This window comes from Equus caballus, chromosome X (assembly GCF_041296265.1).
Source record: "Equus caballus isolate H_3958 breed thoroughbred chromosome X, TB-T2T, whole genome shotgun sequence".
In the NCBI taxonomy this organism is placed as follows: domain Eukaryota; kingdom Metazoa; phylum Chordata; class Mammalia; order Perissodactyla; family Equidae; genus Equus; species Equus caballus.
Genome location: NC_091715.1, coordinates 7,375,921 through 7,399,957, shown reverse-complemented (window position 1 = coordinate 7,399,957; position 24,037 = coordinate 7,375,921). Strand labels below are relative to the sequence as shown.

General features: G+C 39.7%; 1 protein-coding gene across 5 annotated transcripts in view; it reads left to right on the top strand.

The window, feature by feature from the left end:
- MID1 (midline 1) overlaps positions 1–24,037 on the top strand; it is a 346,750-nt gene that overhangs the window by 179,607 nt on the left and 143,106 nt on the right. Inside the window, exon 1 of one of the 5 annotated variants that reach the window (XM_014728758.3) lies at positions 5,315–5,947. The exons of 3 other annotated variants lie outside the window; for them this stretch is intronic. The gene's annotated coding sequence lies outside the window, so the exon portion shown is untranslated. Of the gene's footprint in view, positions 1–5,314; positions 5,948–24,037 lie in introns of those variants that run through there. One more of the 5 variants, XR_011434656.1, reaches the window with a different exon arrangement.

The window sequence follows — 24,037 nt, the reverse complement described above, 5'->3', positions numbered from 1 at the left end:
TGGCTTATTTTGCTTAACATAATGCCCTCAAGGTCCATCCATGTGGTTGCGAATGGGATGATTTTGTCTTTTTTTATGGCTGAGTAGTATTCCATTGTGTGTGTGTGTGTGTGTGTGTGTGTGTGTGTATATATATATATATATATATATATACACACACCACATTTTCTTGATCCAATCATCAGTCGGGGGGCACTTGGGTTGCTTCCAGGTCTTGGCTATTGTGAATAATGCTGCAGTGAACATAGGGGTACATAAGTCTCTTTGTATTGTTGATTTCTTTGGATAAATACCCAGTAATGGAATAGCTGGGTCATATGGTGTTTCTATTTTTAATTTTTTGAGAAATCTCCATACTGTTTTCTATAGTGGCTGCACCAGTTTGCATTTCCACCAGCAGTGGATGAGGGTTCCCTTTTCTCTGCAACCTCTCCAACATTTGTTGTTTTTTGTCTTGGTGATCATAGGCATTCTAATGGGCCTAAGATGATATCTAAGTGTAATTTTGATTTGCATTTCCCTGATTATTAGTGATGTTGAGCATCTTTTCCTGTGCCTATTGGCCATCTGTATATCTTTGACAAAATGTCTGTTCGTATCCTCTGTCTACTTTTTGACTGGGTTGTTTGTGTTTTTGTAGTTCATTTGTGTGAGTTCTTTATATATTATGGAGATTAACCCCTTATCAGATATATGATCTGTCAATATTTTCTCCCATTTGGTGGGTTGTTTTTTCATTTTGATCTTGGTTTCCTTTGCCTTCCAGAAGCTCTTTAGTCTGATGAAGTCCCACTTGTTTATTTTTTCTTTTGTTTCTCTTGTCTGAATAGACATGGTATTTGAAAAGATCCTTTTAAGTCTGATGTCAAAGAGTGTACTGCCTATATTTTCTTCCATAAGTTTTATGGTTTCAGGTCTTACCTTCAAGTCTTTGGTCCATTTTGATTCTATTTTTCTGTTTGGAGAAAGATTATGGCTTACTTTCATTTTTTTGCATGTTGCTGTCCAGTTTTGCCAGCACCATTTTTGAAGAGGCTTTCCTTTCTCCATTGCATGTTCTTGGCTCCTTTGTTGAAGATTGGCTGTCCATAGATGTGTGGTTTTATTTCTGGGTTTTCAATTCCGTTCCATTGATCTGTGTGCCCATTCTCGTAACAGTACCATGCTGTTTTGATTACTACAGCTTTGTAATATATTTTGAAGTCAAGGATTGCAATGCCATCAGATTTGTTCTTGTTTCTCATGATTGCTTTGGCTATTTGGGGTCTTTTGTTGCCCCATATGAATTTTGAGATTCTTTGTTCTATTTCTGTGAAGAATGTCATTGGGATCCCGATTGGGAAGGACAACTCATGTTTTTGTCAACTTAAATTACCTTCACTAATCACCTCAAATACAGTATTCCTCAAATTTTCCTCTGCCACCATAAGTATAAAACAACTAGATTTCTGGAACCTCTGAGGGAGAATAAATACACTCTTTTTGTAGCCCTCAAGGACGTTGCACTTCCACCAGCACACTCAGGTAGCTGAGTAGGTAACTTCAGCTTGGTTTTCATTGACTTTTGATGATGTGTCCTGACACATATTTCAATAAACTATATGAAATTACTGATAGTCAACCATTTTTTACTTACACAAACACTAATACCAGATGCTTTGACCTAATAGAATACTGAAAGGGATGGCACAAGCTCTGCTGGTTGTCCTTTAAGGTGCTGTATCAATGTCCATCCATGTCCAGTAGGGCCTGTCCATGACCATCCGCCCAGGAACCCATGTTGTGTTTGCTGTGGAGGTCTGTTTATAACCACACTTGCACATAACTACACAGGATTATGGTCTAGGCTGCTTTATAAAGGAAGATCTGTCGAGACTACAACATCTGGGGCCAGCCCCATGACCGAGTGGTTAAGTTCACACGCTCCACTTCAGCGGCCCAGGGTTTTGCCAGTTCAGATCCTGGGCGCGGACATGGCACTGCTCATCAGGCCATGCTAAGGTGTTGTCCCATATAGCACAACCAGAGGCTCTCACAACTAGAATATCAACTATGTGCTGGGGGGCTTTGGGGAGAAGAAGAAGAAGAAAAAAAAAAAAGATTGGCAACAGATGTTAACACAGGTGCCAATGTTTAAAAAAAAAAGGAAAAAAATTCAAAGCAAAGTAGAAAAGTAAACCAGAAATACTCAGTAGAAAAGTATCTCTTTCAGGTAAAAAAAAATCTATTAAAGAAAAAGACTACAACATCTCCTCAGCTGATGTTGGCACGTGCAGTTAATCATAGACTGAGAAACAGACTATTTCCTCTAGTGCAGCGAGTTTCTTTACTTGCTTCACTTCACTTACTTACGCTGTTTCCAATAAGTGGATCTAATCCTCACTTAAGGGACAACCCCCAAAGGACCGTTTATTTAATTAGAAATGTTTAAAAAATTATATGTTTATTTGTAAATGAAAAAGAAGCCTTCATTTATTTACACTGTTCACTTTTCTTAAAAGTTTTCAGAATCATTTCTGCAGACAGCTTATTTTATAACAAAATGCAGAGTAATTCTAATCCCAAACACTTAAGTTTGATTCCTGGTACAGCAATTTATAATAAGATCTTGGGTTATTTACTTTGCCTTGATGATCCTGACTGTTCATTCTTAGCCTGACAATGGTGATGTCTACTTTTTGGTATTTTGGTGGAGATTAAATGGTGCACATTTGTGAAGTGCCTGGCAAAATGCTTGGTTCATATTAGGTACTCATATGTGGTGTTTTTTAATGACACCACCATTAGCGTTCCTGTCCTTATGCATAATGTGGGGAGATAGTGGAAATAACCATCATTAATCACTATATCTCTTACCAGCAGAAATGCCCTTTTATATACCTATCAGAGATTATCATATATATTTCTCCTAGAGATCTTGTAATCTCTGGCTAATAAAATGTGTGATATGTAGATGCAAAAGTGTGTGATGCCTTCATATAAAAACATAAAAAATATACTGTCTCACAAATATGTCCATGAAGCCAAGGTTCTATTTTAGAAGGCTGGTCTCTTCTCCTTCACTCTGGCCTGGATATGGCCCCAGTGTGGCAGTGTTAGGATAGAAGACGGCATTATGCTTATTGTTCTCATAAGTATAGAATAGATAGTAAATTATGGTAAGAAGTAACTTTCATAGTTTAATTTCCCAAGAGATTCTTGTCTCTTCCTTAGCGTGGCAGTGACAGTAGTCCGATCAGTCTCCATGTCTCAGGGAAGCTGCACGTTGCATTTTGTTTTCTTTCCATACGTGTTTGTTGACTGCCTACTGCACGGTAGGTACAACGAAAGTGGCTGGGGTTACAAAGATGAATAAGGCACCATTCTTGCCCTTGAGAGTTTTATAGTTTGGTAGGAGAGACAGACTCAAAAGCATAAGATTACAGTACAGCATGGCAGTGAAACAGCAGAGGCGTATCATGCTTTGCTCAAGCTGGGGCTTACCGTCTCCTGATTCAGCACAGCTTTTTCCAACTCTTTGTTCAGTGCCCTCACTGGGGGAAGGAGGGAACATTTATACCATTGAAATTGGCAAAGGCTACAACAAATCTTGGCTTTTTGTGTGTGTGTGAGAACTGGCTGTTAAATATTTACCAGCACACCACTGGGTGTCTATAAACTGCTTTATGAGCATAGAGGAGGGAAGGGATTAATTTGTCTTGGGGCATTCGGGGAAACCACAAGAGGAGCGACATTTGACCTTGTAGGATGGTGGGGGAGTGGGCCAAAGGAGAAGAAAAATGGATGAAACTTAGAAAGGGCACAGTGATAGCAAGAGGAAATCTCAGCTCATATTTACCTTTGAGGTGATGACAGCAGAAGGCAAATGCAGTCATGAAAAGCTTGTACTGAAGGTGATAAATAGATGTGCCTAGGGATTTAACTCCAATGATATGTAATGGCAGCAGCTCTGGGCAGCTCCCCGTGACTTGGGGCTGAGGTCATACCTAGGGCAGGAATCGGTGCGGTATGTCTCAAAGTGAATCAGAGTCCTTTGGCAGTGGGATAAAATGCTGATTCCAGGCTCCTCCTCAAACCTACTGATCAGATTCCTTTGGAGCAGAAGCAGGGACTTGGGGATTTGCATTTTTAACAATCTCCCCAGAAGTTTCCTCGCACAGTCAAGTTTGAGAACCAATATTTCAAAGCTGGCACATCAGTGGTTCTCAAGGGGGCACGATTTTGCCCCCAGGGGACAAATGGTGATTGATTGTTATCGATGGTCATGTCTGTGGGGGTGCTACTGGCATCTAGCGGGCCAAGGCTAGGGATGCTAGGGCCAAGGGATGCTGCTAAACATCTTGGAATGCACACAGCACGGCGCCACCACAGAAAATGCTGTGACCCCGTACTGTCAATACTGCTGAGGATGAGAAACCCTGGTATACATCATAGTGAGGGCTCTGAAGCAAGTTCAAGAAGAGGACTGAAGCCAGCTTGTGTCGTTAGGTGGACCCTGAACCTGCTAAGATAGGGGGTTCGGATGAGGTTATGGGCCTCCAGGCCCAAATATTGGGCCGCCAAATTCCATAGAACTGGGCATAACTCACGTCCGTTGAACCCACGCAGATGACACTCTTGAAGCTGCCAGTTCATTGTTTGCTAAGTTGTTTTTTTCCCGTCTGATACCAAAAATTTAAAAATATTTATTGAGTTAGTCTCACAAAATTCTGGCCATTTCCTGGTGCCACACAAAGTAGTCTTTGCTCCATCGACTTGAACTTTTTTGAAATCCAAAAGGTAGATTTGCATTGAAATCACGTTGACTAAGAGTTGCATAAAGTTACTGTTTACATGGAGTTAAGAAAGCAAACTTTGGAGATTCTTTCCGAGTCTAAGCCTAGGTTTAAGTTTATAAGAAGGCAGTTGGCGTTTTCCCATCATGCTAAGATGATGGTCAGTACATCCCTGTTAATAAGTTCACCAGATCAACCCTTTAGGTAAGGTGAACCATAGTGATACACGTACTTTAAAACATTTTCTTTTTAACCAAACATCAGTGTTTATTTTTCTAGTAACAATTTTATTAGCTAAAATTATGCCTCTGGCCCTCAATATATAGAGATTCTTGTTCATTTGCTGCATTTCAACAGATTTGTGTGCACGTTCCCATTAAGATTTGTTTTTCTTAGCTGGATATACAGTTCATCTATATGGAAATGAGGTGAGTAACATCCTCCTCCCTTGATTGTTGGTTTCAGCTAAGGTGTTCTGCATAACAATTTGGTTTCCTCCCCAGTGTCTTTGCAAAAGTAGCACTTCGGTGCAAGATACCATTTTCAAAAAACGGCTGGGTCCTGAGTGTTGCATTTTTCTGGCTGCAATAATTCCGCACTTTCCAAATGCTTTAGCGCTTTTAGGGAGCTCCCAAAACCAAGGCTTTAAGGTCCGAAGCTAGTTAGGCTTTGAGCAGACCCAGAGCTGTAAGATAAGAATAGAACTCATCTTTTACTTTTGGAGCTTTAGACGCTGTTCCCAGCTGCTTCCAGTCATTTAAATCCTGAAAGCTCTCTAATCCTCGCGGAGGCAGCCTTTCTGGCTCCCAGGGTCCACCCCTTCCTCCTGATTGGCGAGGCTCCTCCGGAGCCCACGCCAGCCACCTACGACGTCTTTGAGACCCGATTTGAAATAAGAGCCAGGCGGTCCTCGCTTCCCTGAGACCGACTCTTCATAGGCTGGGAAGAAAAGCTTGAGAAACTTGACATTGTCTTGGGCAGAGAGCGTGTAGCAACAGATCAAAGAAAAAGAGGAAGAAAACGTGCTCTTTGCTGCCTGTGGATCTCGCTGAGTTGCTTTTGTCTTGCGGGCTTCTGTTGGGTTTGCTGTTTCCCCTCTGAAGACCGCGGCGTGGGCTTCGAGGCAGCTCGCTCCCTGCCGGATGGGTCATGGAATTCTAAACATGAGGCAGGTAAGCTCCGGGAGCTGCGCAGGCGGGTGGGGAGGGAGGGCGCGGCTTGGGACCCCTGGGATGTTACTCCGGAGAGCTTGCTGGATTAGCAGATGCCTGGCCAAGTTGATCCATTTGGCGTAAAGACCGGGCTGCGTTTTCCTAAGGGAACCAAAGAAGCAGATTTCCTGTGGTTCCCCCCGAACACCTCCCCCCGCCCCACACGCACACCGTTGCCACCCCTCCCCACTGTTGCTTCTAATGGTGATTGGTGATGTCAGGCAGTCATTGTAAAGGGCTTAAAAGCGGTTTGCAGAATATGTAAATCAGTTCCAGTTTGCCATCGCAGGAATGTATTGTGCAGGGATCTATCTCGAGCTTTTAGCCTCTATCCTATGCTTTGGGTTAGAATAAAGACAACTGAATATCCTGAAAAAGAATTACACGGGGCCTCTTATCTCATTTTGGCTTCGCGTTCTAAGCCCTTACTGTGTTTATGGCTGAGAAGGCGGAACCAGCCCGAAATGAGCACAGACAGTCCTTCCAGAAAAATGCAGATTTGTTTTTCGCTTCCAGCAGTTTTGAAATTGTATTGCTTCTGGACGTGAGCAGACAGCCCTGAAAGTAGTGAGCAGAGAAAGGGCTCGGGGGTTGCTTAAATGAGTCTTTGAAAAGAATTCTAAACCAGTAGCTTCTTCCGTGGCTCCAGGGCACGGTGATAAAATTCCTTATCAGCCCAGGCGGAGGTTTACAGCTTTGCCGTTAAGAAAAGAAAAGAAAAGAAAAAAGTAGGAAGCCAAGAAAAAGGTGTAATTTACAACGCAATCAAAGTTATGGAAGAATCTTAGGTCAATATTTAAATATCAAGATCAATACTCATACAAGGGGAAGACAAGACTGGAAAAAACATGCCCTAGACTGGCAAGGGCAGAGAATTACAAGAGGAATGATGTTGCTTGCGTCGGCTCTAAATAAATCTGGGTGGGGAAAGTTAGCATCTGTATTACCTCACTTTTTCTTCCAACTGTGCACTTTGGGGCAAGTGATTTGCATAGGAAGCAAACTTTCTGTTTAGGGCCTGGGGCGAGGGGTTTAGAACTTTCTGTCCCTTTCCTGCAGCCTCGGGAGGTGAAGCAGAGTCCCCACTGAATGGTCAAGGGTGAAGACCCTCTGCCTTCTTGCCCCGTCACTTGCTCCCTCGGCAAGTTTCAGTGAGTGCAGAAAAGCACGCTTAGACGAGCAAGTGTTGGGTGTTTTCAATGGCTTGGCTTGCCTTGCTGGAGACTGGGGCTGAGGCTCAGTTTCTTTAAGTTCTGCAAACTCAGCGTCCGACCCCATTCTTTTTATGTCGAGCAATCAGATGGGATGGCGAAAAGGAGCGAGAAGCCTAAAAGGAAAGGATTTAAAATGAAAAAGAGGAACGCAAAACGTTTTTGAAAAAGGTCCTTGGCTGGAACAAAGAAGTCATTTGATCCTGTGCAGAGCCACCTGTCCTCTCCTCGATGGTGTCTGAGCTCAATTTTCAGAATCCCTGTTCCCACACAATTCCTCTGGGACGGAGGCACTCCCTGTTCCTGACGCCAAAGGCATGCTGTCCCAAGCTTGGCATGATTTCTCCCAGGCCTAGCTCCTTGTGGCATTCACATGAATTGGAATTCAGCCCAGTATTGAAGTTTTAAGGGTACATATGTAGTAACTCCTTGGTTATTTAATGAATGGGCAACTTTTTATCCCACCACTCTGTATGTCTAATAATATTTTTGCCTGTTCAGTACTTGAAAAGAGGATGGAACAGGGGGTGGGATGCAGGGGTAGGAGGAGAGGGGGAGAGTGGTTGCCCATCCAAAGAATCCGGACAGTCCAGCATTTCAGGAATCTAACACATTGGTCCACAACAGCTAGAACAAGAAGGTAGAGGGGAATGAGATGGTGGAGTTATTGGCTTGGATTAATCCTAACTTTGAGTTTCTCTTGGGGGACAGCTGACTGTTGCATCTGGATAGGGTGAATCACACCCACCAGCCCATTTGCCTTCTCAGCCCTGCAGCCCCAGCTGGATTTGCAGTTAGCTATCAAACAGGTCCGTGTGTCATCAGCTCTGCAATGAAATCCAATCTCTTCACTGAGAAGTGATCCATCCCTGGGGCTGCACAAACTCTGAACAGTGGTATGGCAGCGAAGAGACCCCTGCCACTGACTAGCCACAGCGGGTAGCCAGAAATTGCCAGCAGAATTAGAAAACTGCCTGAGTGGCGATGAGATTCAGCGGGGTTTTGCCTTCTGCCAGGTTGGCGGAAAAAGAATGACGTAGAAGGATAGTATTCTTTGAGGGTTCCTAAGGTCACGCTGAGTTAGGCCAAAAGAAAAGCGTAAACCTGATTTGCCTTTATCAGGAAGTAATTTTAAAGTGTGTGCCAACCTGTCTCTGCCCTCTGATCATAAATGGGAAACTTTCCTGAAACTTCCTTGAGAAGGAATTTGCTATGTTCCCTCCCACTCTAAAGGAAAGACATGGCCACCTGTTCTAGAAGCCCAGCCAAAAACAACAGGTTTGCCTGTGGCATTCCCGCAACTGCAAATATCCTCCCCAAATAGCATGCCACCCGTTGTCCCTGCACATGAGAACAAAAAATAATTCTTTATCGAGTTGGAAAAAAAATCAGGTTCTCCACACAAAATTGCTTACCAGACATATTTTGTGTTTTTAATATCCTGATGACTTTAGAAAACACTCTAAGAGACGAAGGTGTGTGCTCTATTTCTGATGGACTAAAACAAATCATTGCAGTTGCCTTATAGTGTGAAGGGGAAAAAAAAGGTAGTTACCCAACGCTTTAAGCAGCTGCTAAATTCTTCCAAGCCTAAAATGGTGCTAGTACAGGGAAGCTGTGACTCAGTTTGATTAGCCCGGTTTGCATTCTTCAGATTGGAATTAAAATGCCGAAGGACATCTGGTTTAATAATGAATGTCTTTGTATTAATCTTTCCTTTGAGGATTAGAAAGTCCTTTACAAACATTTATTCTCTGCCACATCCCAGGGAGAGAACGAGGTGGCAATTTGATCCTCTTTGAACAAACGATGAGGTGAAGGCAGAGAAAGGTGAAGTATAAAGATACACAGCAAGTTAGGTGCAAGTCAAGTCGGAGGATGAATACCACCCACCCAGAAAGACAGACTACCTGTGCAGGCTTAGAATCGAAAGCCATAGTCTAGGGATTAAAACAGAGCTCTTCCACAACATCCTTTTTCTTATCATTCTGTAACCAGCACATAGTGTCCCACGTATGTTTTATGGTTTCCTTCATTTGAAAATCGAGCCTGTAAAAGCTTAAAAGGCATTTCTGTTCTCATTTGTCCCAACACTAAGATCAGGCAGCTTTTATGACATCAAATAGCAAGGCACTGTAACTAACCGGAATTTAAAATATGTATCTGAGAAACGTTCCCTTTCAACAGATGTTTTAAGTTTTTGCACATGGTTTGGAGGTCCAATGTCTTCAACACACGTTAGAATTTTCATTTTTTTTCCCCTGCTTTCTCTCTCTTTGCAGGGAATGTTATAATCCTAAAACTTGCTGTCAGATTAAAGATCCTTATTGGTCATTTTGAAGTATTTTTTTCAAGTTGGCTTTCCCTTGCCATTCATTATGACGTGCGTTCATAGTTTGCTTGGCTATGGACCGCATAGGCTGCAAGCAAATCCTTTAATTGGTAGTTGCATGTTATCCGCAGACATTCCAGCAAGTTTTAAGGCTAAGTGTGTATGTGGATGTCTCCTGGCTTTGATCCCTTGTGTGGTAAATAGACATCCAAGGTAGCTATGGCAACCTGGGCTGTGCGTTGGTGGAAGCGGGGGATTTGGTCACTGGACAAAGAGTAATTTGTTTGATTAGAAAAAGGTGGGGCTGATCAGGGCATTTTTTTAAACCCGCATGCTTTGAGGATCCCAGTTATCCAAATCATTTGGATTTTTCTCTATAGGCAAAAAGAATTAATGGCTAACCACAACCAGAGTATTTTGCAGATGTAGTTTAAATGCTTTTTAATCAAGTGGTTGCTACTTTCAAAAAAACAACTTATAAAATGAAAGAGAAGTCCAACATATCACATCAATATCCCTGTTATACTTAGTGTGAATGTTTGTATTTTCAGAACTTGGTGAGATTTTTAAAAGACTGCGATCCGGTTGGGCAACGTGCATTTCAGTTATCCACCTGCAGAGGTCAGGCTTGAAGTGTCTATGATGGAAGGCCAGGCAGTGGACGCCACTGCTGAGAGCGGAGATCAGAGTCAGAGGGAATTGCTCTGCTTATTTGGAACAATTAGTTAGTGATTCTTTAATCTTGTGACCAAAGCCACGATGAAAACGAGTTCATTCAAGGAAGAGAATATCAAATACGCTGTGATTAAAGAAAGGGCTACAAAGCCAGGTCAAATGGGAATCTACTCTCCATTTAGATATAGGACAGTTTATCAACGTGATTCTTTCTGGCTTATTATCCACTCCTTTTATTTCACGTGAAACTCATCTCAGGGGTTTTGTTCTAGAAGGTTGTTTGCCTAGTTTTTTTTTTTTTTTTAAGGATTGGCACCTGGGCTAACAACTGTTGCCAATCTTCCTTTTTTTTTTTTTTAAGATTGGCACCTGGGCTAACAACTGTTGCCAATCTTTTTTTTTTCTGCTTCCTTTCCCCAACAGCCCCCAACCCCCGTACACAGTTGTATATCTTAGTTGCAGGTCCTTCTAGTTGTGGGATGTGGGACACCGCCTCAACGTGACTTGATGAGCGGTGCCATGTCCGCGCCCGGGATCTGAACCCTGGGCTGCCACAGCGGAGCGGGTGAACTTAACCACTCGGCCATGGAGCCGGCCCCTGTTTGCCTAGTTTTATGAACTGGCATATTCTAGAAATTTCTTTAAAGGAAAAGAGAAAATATTAGGGACCCTTCCAGATCCACAAGATTCCCCCCCCAGGAGGAAAATATTCCAGTGACATAGATCAGGATGGTTAATGGCTTACAGAAAGTTAGGTGGTGTTAAGGAGCTCAGAAAATTTTGGCACAGAAAAAAAGTGCTTAAAGGGGACTTTCCTAAAAAACAAACCTAAAAACTTATCTGCTTTGTGCTATAAAAAAGAAGTTCTGGGTAAAAAAGGCAAAAAAATGGAAGATGTGCTGATCATTTGTAGTACAAGTGGATTTGAAGGTTTTATATACAGTCAACTGTTTATGATGAGGATAATGCAAAGTCTCTCCTTCGTTTCTTATTCAAGGACATTTACTGAGTACTTACAGAATTAATATATTCAGTAGTTCATTCAATAAAGCTACTTTAAATGATTCTTATATGCCAAGCCACTTTTGGGCAACAAATAGGATTTTGATGTGGACCTGGCCCTCAGATAACTTTTGATCTGGTGTACAATTTATTGTACCAATAGCATAACGTAAGTTATTCATGGACAAAGTGCTCATTAATAACTATATTTGTGTGGATAAGAATCCGCTTGATAAATTGATGGTAGCCAAAACTTTGCTGAACTTAAGAGACTTGAGAAATGATTTGTAATTGTGAACTTTAGTTAATTTTTACCCACATACGTATTTGTAGAAATTTAGGAATTCCTAGTTAAAATAAATTTATCATAATTATTAAGTAGTAAGTTAATTTTTCTCAATAGAGAAAAATAACTCATAGGCAGTTCCCAATATAGGAATGCTTTATGCTCTAAGAGTTTGTTGTTTGAAACCCAGAACGTTTTCCAATGAGAAATGATGCCATGATTGGGACGATCTAAAAACACTACTTTAAAAAATAACCAATCTGATTAATGTCAGATTAAGTTCTGAGTTTTGAGGACATGACTCCGTGTCACAGAAAGAGAAAGAGTTGCCATACTTTTGGTAACAGACCAGACTTGGCATTATTTGGAATAGGAAGCGTTTGCACTGGTATTCACCTTTCTTTCTCCATCCTTCTAGTATCTTCCCACTGGGGTCCCACTGGGGTGTCTCTCCCAGGCCTATCCTGATTTACAGTAAATTGAGTTTCCATAATTGCCCATCTTCCCACCCTTCCCTCCCCCACCTCCAAACCACACTCCTATTTCCTCTAGACAGTGGTCTTGACCAGATGTTGGGAGAGAAGCAATATGGATAAGCTAAATCTCATGACTCTTAACCCTTTAACCCTCAGGATGAATGTTTAGTTGGGGAAAAAGCAGGCAGTAGAGTCTGGAGCTGCAAAAATCATGATTGCCCTCTCAGGGACAATAATTGTGGACAGGGTTATGCATTTGGCAGACAGGACTTGCTGACGTGTCTGCCTGTGGGTCAGACCTCTTTACTTGTTCTTTTCTTAGCATTCTGCCTGAACTTCTGGACTCACTGGGGTCTTTGTGAGTAACATCCAGGGAACCACAGGGGGCTGAATGCGAGGAGTGATGGCATTTGTGGGTTTGGGTTGTTTGTAGTATGCTCTTTGTAAACTGAGCACTGTCCATTTGGATTAGAATAAATGGAAGAGAAACAGCTGGAGCTTTGTCTTATCTACATAAGTATTCAAAATGGTGTCTATATTTCTAGTTAATCGTTTGCCTATCTTGGGACTGAGTTACTTAAGAGCAAGAGTCACATCTTAATTCTCTTTGAATCCTCAAGTCCAAGGACAGTGCTTGGCGCACAATAAGAATCATTAAATGTTTTACAGACACATGCTGGATGAATTTGAAAAATTAATTCTGAAAAAGAATGAAAAATGCTCTTTAAGAGCAGAAGGGATATGAGGAAGAAAGGGCATTAGAAAGATTGGGGGAACAGCAAGGACTGAATAGATTGACATTAGAGAAAAATTACAATATGTTACAGGTGCTTATCCGTCTATTCCATTGGATTGTGTTCTGGGTGAGGACACAACCCAGAACATGGCAGGCAGCTTGGCTTATACTCTCCTTGATGGGGCAACAGAAATGGTAACAAATGGGACGTGCCCGCCAATAGCTCAAAACCTAAAAGCAAGGATAGAATCTGTTGCTTGCTCTCATTGAGCCCAACTTGATGTTTTAGGCCTTTGGTACATGTGCAGTTGGTTTATTTTGCCAGGTGAGTGGCATGCCCAAGGTCACTCAGCAGCTGAGAGATTGTTTCTGGTCCTCCACTCTACTCCATGCATATGGCAGCCACATTTTCTGCAGTGAAATTCAAGATATATGCTGGACAAAGCACTTTCACTGCTTCTGGGTGTGATAGACTGTCTGAGAGTTATGGTTAATGTGAGATAGAAATTTCTGAGACATTTAATAGTTTATAGAGACAACAGGACTAATACATTTTCAAAGGGTCCACACAGTAGACTGTTATCTGTCATATGTCAAGTTGTGGAGCGTGGCTTCAGTTGTATGTATTTTGAAGTGGTCTCCCCCAATTAACAGGAAAGTAACTGTTTGTGGACAAATGGAATTCGTCAAATGCCCTGCTGAGTCACTAATAATCAGATGAATGGAAGGCATCACCAAATATTAGAAATCTATTTATTTACACAAGATCAAGTCTTCTGTGGGAAATGCAGTAGGAATATAGACAAAGAGTCCTGGTTGAAAGTTTAGCATTTGTGGGTTGAAATTTTAGCATGGAGGAATGCTTTACCTTCCATCAGGGAGTAAAGGAATGAGCAAGTTTATGTCTAAAACCTGAGTCTTCTAGACTCTTCATCTTATTCTCTTTTGACTGTGACACATGCCTTCTAGTAAGATAAAATTTGGATGTTTTTGGGTCACATGCTAATTTAATGTGCTAATAAATTCCAAGACAGTTCAAATGGGTTGATGGTTTATAATGAGTCAAGAGTCAGGAATGACTGCATCACCTTTAGGAGAAAATGCTATTCGAATAATCCAAATAGTCTTATATTTGGGTTTTGTGCTACTTTTGTCTATATACTCTTTGTTCTGATTTTGGCTAAGTGTGAAAATGTCAGAGAGTAAAAACTAAGAGGATTATGTTTACACAGAAGGAAGTTTAAGGGGTGAGATGAGTTCTTTTTTTCTATGAATTAATCAGCTGTGCTTTGTGGAAATAGTGCAGGAAAGCGAAATGTAACATATGTAAGGGAGAAGAAAGTGTGAATTCTTTTAGTCAACGTATGGGGAAATCAGAATAGAAAAATTGGCTATTGGGTGAGTGATTCAGGTTTTTTTATTTGTCAATGTTTAAAGCAGATTTCTAAAGAGATACTGATGCTGCTGCCCTTTTTATAACTCTGAGTGAAAGAAGGAAAAAAGTCATAATAACTGAGAGGGGTATTGCTTTCTGAGTACTGTAGAGAAAAACATGATAGTAGACTATTAAATAATGAATATTTATTGCTTAATATTTCTCAGCCTGGAGGAGACACTTTGTGAATATTTTTAACATTTCCCCTTTGTAACATTTCAGTTGTCAGGATTGAATAGTTCACATGTAAACTACATTGTTTTGGTTTAACTAACAAAGAGTGATAAGACATGAATTGTTTGTGACAGCCCCGAACATTGATAACAGAAGACATTAATGCCTGCAGACACAGCCTACATGGTAAAATTCTGGGAGCAAAAATGCTTATTATGTTAGGCCAACGTGCTTTGACCTAGTTTTGCTTTTCTGCTTGGAAATTATGTCAGTATTAGTTACATCATCCCCGCGGATGAGCAATTTCACATTCTTGTTTATTTCAACGTCATTTTGTTAGTTTGTATATTTAGTTCTGACCTCCAAGAAGCCCCACTAATCTTCACTGACTTGCATTTTCTTTTTGAAATGAGTCTTCTGCATGATAAAGAGGGAGGATTTTATGTATTAACAAAACAATCTAAGATGCAGTCTTCAAAAGCATTCATTTCTCCTTGATCCGGAGCCACTGCCATTTTGAAGGCTCCAAGAGGCCAGCCAGTTTTCTGCTGATCAGAATTAGTCTTCCTTTCTTTGTCTTACGGGGATGGAATAGATTACTGTGCCTAAGACTGCCACAGTTGAATAGCAACAAAATAAAATAAGACAAAGAGGTTGATGGGACATTTCCCAGCCCATCATCCTGAAGTTTGTCCATTGCATATTTCTGCTTTATTTATCCGGTACAAACTGGCCCAACATATTTTTCCTATTTAACATTTTTATTGAATAATTTTCAAAATGAATTATTTCCTCAGTTGATTTCAAACACATTTTTTTTGCCATTTAATACTTTATATCACTGGGGGAAAGAAGCATTTAATTCTTTCATACATTTCTGAATTCAAATCTTCAAAGAATGTGAGTCCTTCCAGTGATCGACTTGCATCAAATTTACAAGTATAATTTGCTACCAAAAGACCTTGAACGGTTTTTGGTGCATATGCTTTGGCATTCCTTATTAACAAACGTAATCAAGCAAAAGCCCACACGAATATGTATTTGTGGTTCCTCTTCAAAAATCGACCATTTGCTCTTGTTTTCTAATTGAATCCCTTTGTTGTAAGCTCCTTTGCACATCCTCTGTCCGAATGCAGAAAACCTAAGAAGGAAGTGTCCCCTTCAAAGCACTACCAAACCAAACTGAATTTTAACCAGGTAAATTGCTGTGGATCATTTAAAGAAATGGTATGGAAGTAATTGGGATAGGCGCAAATCCTAATTGTGGTCGCAGGGGGCTTCAAACCTTGTTTGAAACAGTCAACTCAGCGTGTTGTATTCCATGTCTCATCCTTATGCTAATTTGAATACTATCATCCAGAAGAAAAACTTCCTTATAGGATTTCCGGAATCCCTAATTGGTATATAAACATTGTCACTCATGAGCTGTCCAAAGTTGTGAAATATGCTATGTGTCTCCTATAGTGATATCCATTTGTAGGTATTGATGGCTGACTCCCAGCAGTTTTTCTGATTATCGTAGGCAGATACAAATATATTTCCCTCATCTTACATAAGTAGTGGGCTTCCATCTACACTATTTGCACCCTATTTTTTTCCCACTTCACATATATCCTGGAGATCTTTCTATAATGCTGCACAGAGCTTACCCCCTCCTTTATTTATTTATTTTTTTGTGAGGAAGATTGGCCCTGAGCTAACATCTGTTGTCAGTCTTCTTTTTGCTTGAGGAAGATTGTCACTGAGCTAAAATCTTTGCCAATTTTCCTTTATTTTATGTGGGATGCTGCCACAGCATGGCTTTGATGAGTGGTTCTAGGTCCACACCTGGGATCCAAACCTGTGAACCCTGGGCTGCTGAAGCAGAGCATGTGAACTTAATGACTATGCCACTGGGCTGGCTGCCCCCCTTCCTCTTTTTTAATAACCACATAGCATTCCACTGTGACAATGTACCATAATGTATTTGACCCTTCCCCTTCTGGTCATGTGGGATTGTGTCCAATCTTTTGCCACTGAAACAATGTACGTAGAAGCCTCGTGCATTCATCAGTTTCTGTGGGGCAGATGTGTGTGTATTATAAATCCAAAGAAGTGGGATTGCTGGGCCAAAGGGTACATGCAGTTTCTAATTTTGATGAATAAGTGAAATTGCCTACCCAGTGTATGTGAGTGCTTCCCCAGAGCCTCCCCAAGAGAGGACATTGTCCAACTTATACATCTTTGCCTACTTGATACATGGAAAGAGGTATCACTGTGTAGCTTTATCTTCTGAGTTGATGTTGAGCATCTTCGCATATTTTTAAGGGCCATTTGCATTTCTTGCGCAATGTTTGTCCACTTCCTCCTTTTTGGATTGTTTTTGATATTCAGTTTTTAGTCTATCTTTATAATCATTCACCAGAGTGATATATCCTGTTGACTGTCCCCAAGTATGTTGGAAATTATCTGAAAGGGATTTCTATATTTGTGTAGCAAATTTTGAAGATTTTATAAGAATGGAAGTGGAGCTGGTTCACAGCAAACATTCATGTCAGAGTCTAGGTTTCTAGGCCTGTTTATCACTTTCTCTTCCACTCTCTAGCCAGCGAATGTCAAGGGGCTAAAGCTTTATAAAGCAAAAGTAACCTTCCAAGTATTGAAAGCTTGTTACTGAGGGTCTAATTCTGGGAGGATGCTTATGTTGTTAGTACTCTCCTTGTTGGAATTGCAACCATTTTCCAAGGAAGGAAGAGGTTTCACTTTAAATACTCAAGACCCTGGAAAAGTCATTAAGGAAATAGTCTCCACTTTTCCTCTTAGATACCAAATGTCAGGGTGCATCATTTACAAAAGTGATTTTAATATTTCAGCAAATTGGAGGTTCTGTATCAGCCTTCTTGAAGACTGGGGCTTTATGATCAAGACCAACTAGAGGGGATACACTTGCATAGCTCTGAGGTTTCAATGTATGCTATTTCTTTTAATAAGGAAAATCATTTAGTGCTTATAAATATGCGTAACAAGTAGTTATTTTATGGGAATGATCCACCTGCTTAATCTTGTATGATTACAGTTACCTTCCCTGTAAAACGGAAATAATAATCATAGTACCTATATTACAGGGTTGTTATGAAGATTAAATGATTTAGCATTTGTCTGTCACTTAGAATAGCACCTGATACAGAGTAAGTACTATGTAAGTATGTGTCAAATAAGTTATAGAATGGTAGTTGTCAAGAATTGGTGAAGGGTCTGAGATGTTACCCTACTTGCAAGCCAGCAGTTTAACCACCCACTGTTTCTTGGATGTTGGCAGAAGACGTGAGACTCCTGGATCAGAGACAAAGGACTTTATTACTCATGGCACAGCAAGTGGCATGAGCTTCATGTTCACATTGGCTCTCCTTGCCCAAGTTCCCCAGGGCAGCACAGAGCAGCCCAGATGGATGCCGTGCAGGTGGTGGGTTTGCCTCACACATGTGGATCCTGAGCTGAGGGAACCTAAATCTCTTATAATGGACAGTAAGCATGCCTGGCCATTGCTCTGGAGGGAGACACTATCTAGATCTTCTAAGACTGTTCACTGGCTGAAAGTTCTTGAAAAGAGAGTCTGGAACAAGCCACCAATACCTCTGCTCATACGATGTGTGAAATGCAAGGAATACAGGGAGGATTTTCTCCCAATAGTAGTCCAGTGAAGTATCTTTCGACCTTTTCTCATCAAAGCCCTAAAAGAGTTCCACAGAGCTACTTGGGGCAGGAAGAGAGTGATTTTGCCCAGACAGAGGAAGAGGGAAGAGAGAGGGAGTAAGAGCCATCCTCTAGTTACCCGCCATTCTGACAAGAAGAGCTTGGATGTTTTCTTCTGCTTTTCTGCTCTTCCAAAATATGGGGCTTCTGATTAAGATTTCATTTGAACAAAGGCAACTTTCTTTAAAAAAACCACACAAAAAAAGGAAAATGCCAGGTCTAGTACAATGGTGTTTGACGTTATTTTGACAGCGATAAAACTACTGTTTAGTTAAGAGAATCCCTCCAGGCAGTAGATTTGGAAGCACAATGTTAGATCCCTTGGGTGAGGACCCTGATGTGCCATTTCCTAGCTCTCTGACCTGGAGTTGATTCCTTAAGCCTTCCAAGTTTCCTTACCTGTAAAATGGCAATGCTATCACCAACTTATAGGGTTTATGTAATGACTATATGAAGAACTGTATGTATATAGAAAATGAGATATAAAACACTTAACAGAGAATTGGTTATATATAAGGCATTTTAGAAATGTTAGATTACTTTCTCTTTTTATAGGCACAAACTTAAGGTTTCAGAGAAGTCTGGGTTTTATGGACGTTTCCACTTGTTAATGTCTGAATGAATATATACCCAGCCACACAGAGGCATGCATATATGCACACATGTACACACTGGGGAGTAATGTATTACAGGAATGTAATGCTCTAAAGACATCTTTTCAGGCACATATCTATGTGTATGTGTGTGTTTATGCATGCATGCACAAATGCCTGTATATTTGCATGTATATGTAAAAATAGCCCTGTTAAGTGTGAGAAAACTATAATTTGTTGCTAAAAAATAATACCTTTGTAGGTCAGATTCTCCTAATATGCTAAAACAATACCAAATCTCATCGATGGACATGATCACTTATCATTAGTTTTCATATGTTAAAGAAGAAATTATTCTGACACTTGTTAAAACAGTAAGGAAAACTTTATTCAGGACTTTTGCAATAGCACTAGGAAAGGGAGATCTGACTCAACTCTGAGTACAGCACTGACAGCTAGGGATTTATAAAGTGATGGAAAATCACTAAGAGGAAACATCAAGGGTAGGGGAATTCTTGCTAAACCGACTTAACAGGATTCTTACTGAAGGCAGGCTAAGGTGATGAGATATCAAGGGTGGGGGATTCTCTCTAAACTGACTTAGCAGGATTCTTGCTAACACTAGGCTGTGTAGGCCCAGCAAGATCAGAGGCCAATGTCAAGGCCTAGTCAAGAGGAGGGCTCAGAGGAGATTGACTAAAGTTTGGTTAAGGAAAGAGTCTTTGTCACGAAGCATAATCTAAGAAAGCGTTTCTTGTTCATCTATTTTATTCTTTACAATGGTTAGATTATTTTACAATATTATGCACTTTATATTTAAACTATACTCAGAAATGAAATTAAATATATACTTGTCTTTATGTATTTATGTCCTTAAAGCAAAAACGAAAATACTATGCAGAGCAGTGAAGACAAAAAGTAGACTTGGAAAAGAATATATTTTAGAGGTGTATAGGGTTGCCACTACTGAGAGCTAAGAACATAACACTGACAAACTCTACAACTGTGAATGTGGCCATTTGGATGCTCTTGTTTCCCAGGGCTCTGTTGGTATAGAAATATGGTTTTTAAAAAGATTTTCTATTCTGAGGTGTAGATTCATAGGAAGTTGCAAAACAATGTACAAGGAGGTCCCATGGACCCATCACCACCCTGTCCCCCATCCTTAATCCCTGGCAGCCAGTTCTCTGCCTCTATAATTTTGTCACCTCAAGAATATTGTGTAAATGTAATCATACAGTACGTAACCTTTTGAGACTGGCATTTTTTTTTATTCAGCATAATTCTCTGGAGGTTCATCCAAGTTGTTGCACGTATCAGTAGTTTGATCCTTTTCATTACCGAGCAGTATTCCATGGTATGGATGTACTGCAGTTTAACCATTCACCCACTTGCAGGATGAGTTGTTTCCAGTTTAGGACTATTACAAATAAAATTGCTATGAGTATTTGTGTACAGGATTTTGTGTGAGCATAAATTTCCATTTCTCTGGGATAAATGCCCAGGAGTGTGATTGCTGGGTCATGTGGTAAGTGTGTTTAGTTTTATAACACGCTGTCAAACAGTTTTCTAGAGTGCTGAACCACTGTACATTCCTGCCAGCAATGTATCAATGATCGAATTTCTCTGCACCCTCCCTAGCATTTGGTGTTGTCCCTATTTTTATTTTAGCCATTCTGGTAGGTGTGTAATGGTATCTCATTTGTATTGGTTTTTAAAAGGTGAGGAAATACTTCATAATCCAATGTAGGTGTGCTGAATACCTCCCAGGTAAAATTCTCACACCAAATGGCATATCTTAGTGCAGGAATGAATTGTCAAAATTTCTCATGATTTCTGGGTCTTCATTTGAGTCCTGGGTAAAATATGGATGAACTAAAATGAAGCAGTGTTGTGCAAAATATATCTTTAAATATTAGATTGACCTTCGACTGATACTACAGAGAATTGATGCTTACTCAAGGCATGGCAGACCCACACTTCACGCATGTTCACTTTGGGGAATAGACGCATTTAATATCAGGAAGAATTGTCAAGACTATTTAAACTTTCTCTTTCCCCCTCTCCTCTCCCCCAGACGTATTCGCTTGCCTTTGTGTTTGCATAAGTTAAACAGGGGCATGATCTAGCTCCATTGTCAATATATGTATAGATGGGTGTATATACACAAACACACATTTGCAGGCTCTTTCATCCTAAGTGTTCCCAATACCCATTCTAGATTCTTCCAGGTCAGGGTTTCTCAGCCTTGGCACCGTTGACATTTGCGGTTAGATAATTCTTTATGGGGCTGTTCTGTGCATCATAGGATATTTAGCAGCATTCCTGGCCTCTATGCAGTAGACACTAGTAGCGACCCCTCTGCCCTCCCGAGTTGTGACAACCAAAAATGTCTCGAGACATTGCTAAATATCCACTGGGGGCAAAATACCTGTCCCCCTTTTGAGAATCACTGGTCTGGGTAGAAGAGAAGGAGAATCTCAGACTTCAAGTTAGCTCACTGGGTTGCAGAAACTTGAACATCTCCTTATTGTGAGGCAGGTTTGAGTACCCACATGGTCACTTTGATAAATACCAGTCTCTTTAAATTTGCTTTTGCACATTATGGCTGAAGATTGCTGGTTGATGGGGAAGGATTTCAGCCCACATTTCTTTTTTTTTTTTATTGAGTTAATGATAGGTTACAATCTTGTGAAATTTCAGTTGTACGTTAATGTTTGTCATTCGTGTTGTGGGTGCACCCCTTCACCCTTTGTGCCCACCCCCCACCCCACCTTTCCCCTGGTAGTCACTAATCTGTTCTCTTAGTCCACATTTTTAAATTCCTCATATGAGTGGAGTCATACAGAGATTATCCTTCTCTAAGTTCAGCCCACGTTTCTTAAAGAGCTTATACTCAGTTCTTTACAATTTGAATTGAACATGCAATTAAAAACAAAACTTCGTGCAAGCATGGTTTCGTTTTACTTTGTATTGCTAGTTTATCACGTCTATTGGAAATCATGATTATTTCAATAGATATAAAATTCGAATAGATAAAATATCTTTGTAAAATGAGGTATATCTGGGTATGCATAGAGAATTTTACAGAGAAATTGGCCCAATACTGTATCTTCCTCTGATGTAACTTGTTTCACTGAAGTCTCTAATGGTAGAGGTTTTAAGACATGTGAAGAACTCTAAAACAGGCAAGAGAAAATCCAATCAATTTTTAAAATTTAAATTATACTTATATAGTAAAAATACTTATTGTATAAAATACTACATATTTTTTACCTTAAATTATATTTATGGGGTAAAAAATAATGTATTTTATATTTATTATATCTTAATGTGCTATATAAATGTTTTTCTATTTTAGAATTAAAAGAGGGTGAAAATAATTATTGCTTGAAATACTGTAAATAGTATATTATCAGTGTTAAAATTAAAAGATGTATCTTATATTTACATATGAACTACAAATTGCCTGAGAAAAGAATGAACTATAACCTCATGTAAAAATTAAATATTCCTGTGTCACATACAATTTAAATTCTAAATTTATTTTTCACCCTTCCCTCATTTTATCAGTAACAGAATGTAGGTTGTTACAGTGTGCTTGAAGATTCAGACAATAGTTATCATTAATTCACAGATACTATGGCCCTGCCTGCAAATTACACCATTGAGTTGTATTATAATACAAATCCCCCAGGAATGCTGAGCCAATCCAGAATGAAGCCTTTCTTTCTCAGGAATAGAGATTTATAATCTGCCTGGAGGTATTGTTATTTCTAGATGAAGGTGTGTCCTGAAGTGTTCTTGTTCTTTTCTATGTGTTTGTGATCCCAGCAGACTAAACTCAAGTGACACTTAAATACAGCATGGGCTCTTGGGAGCGTATGAGTTTTAATAAGAAAATTTACCAAGAAAACATACACTGAAATACAGGTTGACTCCCAAAACAATAGAATACATTTATTAGTGTATTAGTTTCATAGCATGACAAATAATACTCAAAAATAGTTGAAAATGCTTGACTTTATTTAAAAAGTGCCCCAAAGGATTTGTAGATTATGTTGAGAGAAGGCTTTGGAGGAAGAAATATATCCATATGGGCCAAGAAAATGATCCTCCTTTGTTTATAAGATTATATAGAGGAATTTTTACTTCTAAAGTAAGAATACAAATTACTTCATAGGCTAAAATCACCCTTCTTGTAGGAAATGATACCAGTTTTCTTTATATAATATTCTTCCCGGGTGTCTCTATGAAGTGATAACACTATTACTTCATGCATCCTTCATGTAACTTCATTCAAGATCTATGTTATAGTAACATCATGCACACTTCCATTTCCTACACAGTCCTTATGAGCAGAGCAGGAAGTTCATTTATTTGGGGATTTATATAGCAAAGGGTTGCCAGAACCCAAAATAACATACCTCTAATTTCCAATATTGCCTGGCAAGCTCTATTTTAAAGTTACAGTGTCATGGGATACACCTAATGTCACCTTGGTCCCCAGCCATGCTCATCTTTGCCTTTTCTTAATCCTTTACATGCAAGGAATGTATATGGTGACCTTTTAGGGTTACAATATCTTCCTACAAATTGAGATTCATTTGCTGAGGTTATAACAACAGCTGAACGTTCACTTAAATCCGTAAAATGTCAATAAAGAAAAAAGGACGTCAATTTTTTGGCAGTTCTTTCAAACAACTCTTTGAATAAGTCCTTGAAACCTGTGGATGATGTGAATTTTCCTCAATGCCTAGCACAAAACTTGTTTACCTATCTGTTGAATGTATGAATTACCGAATTAACTAATGGAAAGTGAACTTTTAAAATGTCACATATGAGTTATTTGGGATAAAATGTCACTTCCATGAAATAGAACATCATAATTCTTTAGGGATTTTCAAATACTCTAGCTCGTACTAAATCTCATTGGAGCCCCTCAAGGTATAACATGAAAAGAAAGCAATATTCAACATAAGAAAAAATTTATCAGTCCTAAAAATGTATATAATAAAGGCAGTTCGTGGGTTTTTTTCTGATAACAAAGCTTTCTAAAAGCATTTCAAACTGTACAATAGTTTTGAGATTTTTAACTTTGAACCAAGGGTAGGAAATGTAATTTCAAGAAATAAAGAGTACTTCTGATTAGTTCCAGCCTAAGGCAAAGAAGTGGTTCTAGATTTTAAATTATTGTATTCTTCATAGTTAATTGTCAAGGTAGCGTCTTCCCTATGGTTCACAGTTTTGTTAAAAACATGTAACTGCCTTGTGTTTTTAAATTTCAAGTTTTCTCAGAGAGCTCTTGTCTAATAATTGTATAAAGAGTAAGTATTTATCATTTCAATTTAAATATATGAATATATATTTTTTTCTTCTTAATTCCAAAAGACTACTTT